Genomic DNA, 5133 nt, shown 5'->3' on the forward strand with positions numbered 1-5133 from the left:
AAATCTTAACTAACGGCACGTCGCGCAGAACCATTCCCCCGGTTCGAGCCGATCCGTTATTTATCGCGAATTCCTGTCGCGCTGCATTTCATTTGCAACGTCGGTGCCAACAATTGCCTTACACCGATATTTATACACTCCTCGAACGGATTTTTATTCTCCCTCGTGTCGCTGTATTTAGTTCCATCGCTGCTAGCTTCAATTTTTTTTTACACATTTCATTAGAATTTCCCGGTTGCAGTGAATATTTTTATCGTTGACTTTTCACGAATTTGTAAATAGGAATAATATTTTGTTTTGCAGTGTTAGAGATTTGTAGTCGGAGAGGATCGCTTAAATCTTTAAACAATTTGTCAATATGCGTCTAGGAATTGGGAATTAGTTTAAACTTTCATGCTGTTGTTCTGGCTTCAATAATTTATCGAACAATATATTTCCCGTGTCCGTGAATATTGTATTATTAATCGTTCGAATCAATACGTTGTGCAACTTTGAATATTTAGCAGACTGCGCATTGTAAATTGTGTAATGCATTGAAAACAAATGTTTACGCGAAAAGAACAATTGGTGAATACAAAGTAATTTATTGTTCGAGGCAATATATTCTGGGATTTGTACGTGCAATTGCGGAACATTGTAAATTATAAATAGTACAACACTTGTGTTAAAAGATTTTTTTACACGAAGAAAACTACGAATTGATTAGTGTTATAAACACGAAACAATTTATTGTTCGAGTCAATGTGTTCTGCAATTTTACTATGAAATTTTTACAAATTGTAGGTTGTAAATTGTACAATACTGGTATGAAAAGATTTTTTTATTGTAAGGGGCTGCGAACTGGTAATATTTAAATTTGTATGGAGCAATCTACTGGGCAATTTTAATATGCGGAGATAGTGAGTCGAGAATGGTATAATGTATTGAAGGAACATTTTTCAGGCTCGGGGTACTATGAGCTAGTAATTGAACCTGAAAATGGCCGCCGGACACATAAATTAGTGTAATAAAAGATGTAGCAGTTAAATCAATACATTAATTCTTTTAATATTCATCATCCTCATCCTAAATACCAATTGTGTCTGTCACGTTCGTTACCCAAGGTCTACCACATCGCGATCTTTTATGCGGACCCTCATTAACCGTTCATTTATATATGTGCAGTGACGACGTTGAAGCATACGGGTACCTCTCGTACGTTTATAATTCAGCCTACATACTGGGTGGCTCGTTTAAGATTTGGTTCGAAAGTATTTTAACGACACATTTAAATTTCTAACGAGAAAGTCAAATCATACACCTACCCTTCTAAACAATATTTTAAAATTATTTCGTTTGAACCCTACAATTTTCATTACACACTTTCTATCAGCTGCGGTATTTTAGCAATAAAAATCATTTAATGTTGCATCTTATTGAAAAAAATGTGGATGATTTCTAAGATAAATCTGTGCAGAAAAAATTTTTTTGATAATATTTGTCCCTTTGAGCAGACCATTTTTTCTTAATGTTTTTGTTGGTACGATCAAAAATGACTATTTCGGGTTTTGTTTCCCGGTGAGTCGTTATAATTAATGCAAGTATTGAAGCTGAATGAAAATTGTTTGCACGTGTTGGATAAATGGGAGTACAATGGACTGAATATGTTACGGGACGAAACCAGGAAAATACAATTAACTGGGGTGAGAATGAAGAGCTCGGAAACGAATAAAGTGATAGGGTATTGGCGAGCGATATATTGTTCAAAGAAGCGGAGAAGCTGCAAGTTGTAGGATTAAGGGGCAGGAAAAAGATGTCGAGCAACTTTCCTGACAGCTCTGATCTCAAGTTTTCCGACTTCTTATGACTTCTTTCGCAATAAAGCCGAGTACGTGAGTCGCATCATTAGGGGCTTTTTGTGCTCTGAAATTAACCCTTCCACGGTCTTTATAGATGCTGCAGTAAAATATGAGCTCGACCTTAGCCGCCGTCGTCGTTGAAAACTTGTTTCTTAATTGGTCGACCAGTTTCGACCGCGTTTAAACCTCCCCTTAATCTTCACAATTAATTCTTCAATTCTCCACCATCAAACGACTACATGAATCATTCCACTTGCTACGAAGAAAAAAAGAAACCTAAAACATTGTCGACCCTATACATTAAAAAAAAATTTCAACACCACGAAGTTAATGGTACAGACAAAAATTCAGAAACAATTTTCTGTAGACAATAAAATATTGAATTCCCTGCCATTGAAAGCCGACAAAGATCGCTCTAATACAAAAAATTATAACTACGAATGTTTGCAAAATTTAAACCATACATTGGTAAAAACATTTGACAATTATAAAACACATAACATTTTACGTGCAGCAAGGGTGCAGCAATACAAGCTGTGCTTGTTCTACGAATATTTGCAAAAACAAAAGCACATATTGGCAAAAACACTATGCAACAGTGCTACCATAAAATGCGTAACATTTTACATGCAGCAACCTAATCAAGGATGCAACAATGCAAGCTATGATTTAAAAAAAATGTTCCAAAATTCCCAATTTAATAAAAATAGAATCAGCACAGAAGCTCCGCGAGGAATGCTTGACGACTGAAGCTCGTCGAACGGATGCCACAAAAACTTCCGAAACTCTGTTAATCACGTGTCACAGGAGCCAGGTAATTCTCGGAGGAACCTGCGCGGCCCCGAGAAGCAAGCACAAAAGAAACCATTCCAATAACACGTCCGATAAAAAGCTCCTGGGAAGGGAACGAGATTTCGATGGCGTGGAGAGTTGAAAATTTCATAAACCGCGTTGCGTGTTCGGGCACGGTTCACGGATCCCCTATTTTAATATCCCGACAAGCAGAACCTTTTTACAGGACCGTGGAGAATCGGTGGGAGGTGTGCAGCGGGTGAACAGGGGGTTGAAAAGGGGTTAACACTCTGACCAAGTATTCCAGCACGGTGTACATGTTGGCAGCAAAATATATAATTTCATATTCCACGAAATAACCTGACAGCCTCTGTTTGACATATACTTTTTGGAAAAATCTTGTTGGAAACCAAATTTTGTGACAAACGTTAATAATCATTTTTGAGGACATTTTTATTTAAAAACGAACTTGCTGTGTGACATTCATGAAATCAAATCGTTTTGACACTTTCTACATGAGATTTTTGAGGATTTATCTAATTTAAAAAAAAGTATTTATAGTATATTTGTTCAAATGAATTTTTCGTGTCGTCTTCTAAAATTGATTTTCAAGGGTGGTCTTATTCGGAAGAAATTTACAATGTGATACAAATTGAAATCAAATTTTCGTGACAGTCCCTGAAATTAATTGTCAAGGGTGTTTTTATTCAAAAGAAATTTCAACAACATACTCGTTCAAATGAGATTTTTATGTCACAAAATTTTTGTTCGGATGAAAAAATTAGTTTCTCAAAAAGTTTCTATCCTAAACAAATTGGTGCAGATTTTCTGCTCGAATTCAATCTTTCTGCCAATTATTGAAAGTAATTTTTGAGAGGCTTTGTTTTATAAAAAGATTTGCAGGAACATTGAAATAAAATCTTTAAGGAGGAACATTGGAATCCATCTTGAGTGGAATTTCTATCGCGAAACAGCAAGAAATTGTTTCGTCGAACGGAAGAAAAATTAGAATAGCGTGTGATCGATCTGATCCGAGGCAAACGTTTTACAATGATTTACGATCATTCTATTTCTGGCGTTCGTGAACCGTCGAACGCCGTTATTTTCCTAGAAAACTCTCGCAAGTCCGATACTAACGCCAATCCATTGTCACCACGGTATCGAAACGTAACTCCATTTTTTTTCCTTTTTTTTCGCAACGTACATTAGCGCAGCGAACAAATCCATTACGAATAAGTCTTTCGATATCCCCTGCCACCGTAACAGAAATAAATGCATAATATGCATTACTGGAAGAACAACATGAAATTTATCTTCGTGGAAGACATATTAAACCATATGTTTTCCAGAGAAGTGTTAGGCTAAATTGAAAAAATATTTTGACTTGATTTCCCTATTTTATTGTCGTTTGAGTTAAATTCGTATCAATATCAATGAATACAATTAGCCAGTGAATTAAACGAAGAATTCGATTGAAATTAAAAACTGTTTGTATAATCATTGTGAAATTAAAGCACGGAATATATGAAATACACTTCAATTAATGAAACACGTAATTATTGTTATTCTTCGTATATTTGTGTCTCCAGAGTGAAATTGGCACAATGGTGAAATGTCAATACAACGAAGCCGTGAGTAATTATATTTAGAAGTCCTTTCGTAAATGGAATTAAGTGTAATGAATGCAAAACAAATTACGCAAAAAGCATGCATAAAATGTGCAACCGTTCTGTACCCACGCGTTCCACAGCAACAATATATTTACACAATTTTAGTATTCAGAATAACATTATTCCACATTAATAACAATATTCAGTCCCTTATTAATTATTTAATAATTACTCGATTCCTACATTATCACAACAAAATTAGAATTGTAAAACACATTTTCCTTGCCCTCAATCGTATGCACTCATGCTCATTGTTGCACCCAATTTCATGACTAAAACTTCTACAGTCAACTTTCAAATACTCTACAAAAACAACCTCGTAATACTTTGTGCAAGCAATTTTAAAATAAAATTATGAGACACGTTTGCCTTGTTCCACAGCCAATTTTATGCACGCGTGGGCATTGTTGCCACCCACTTTCAAAACTTGCATTACAAGCCGCGCCATTGACATTAAGTACGCAGTGAAATCGGCCATTTTGAATTCTGTCCAGGCAGACTGGCGATTCGTAACGCGGCGCTTCGTCTGCAAGGTTAATAAAAGGAGAAAGAATGTGTTTGCATAAGGAAGTGCACGGCGGAAGTCGTTAGCAGAAAGGAGGAATGGGCCAGGACGCCCGAGCCGGGCTCATTTATTGGGTTTATCTACAATTTAAAGCGGCCGGGTTGTAAACAGTGTTATCTTTGCTATTCCGTCCATCACGATCCCCTATCAATCAGCGTTGCAGGGCCGGGCAAGAAGTGTATCAGGGATTTGCCCCGGCGTCGAGTAATTTGTAGCAGGAAAAATCTCCCGTTCGCCTAAGGAGATCGATGATAACGTAACGGTAAGC

The sequence above is a fragment of the Halictus rubicundus genome, chromosome 5 (assembly GCF_050948215.1).
Source record: "Halictus rubicundus isolate RS-2024b chromosome 5, iyHalRubi1_principal, whole genome shotgun sequence".
NCBI lineage: Eukaryota > Metazoa > Arthropoda > Insecta > Hymenoptera > Halictidae > Halictus > Halictus rubicundus.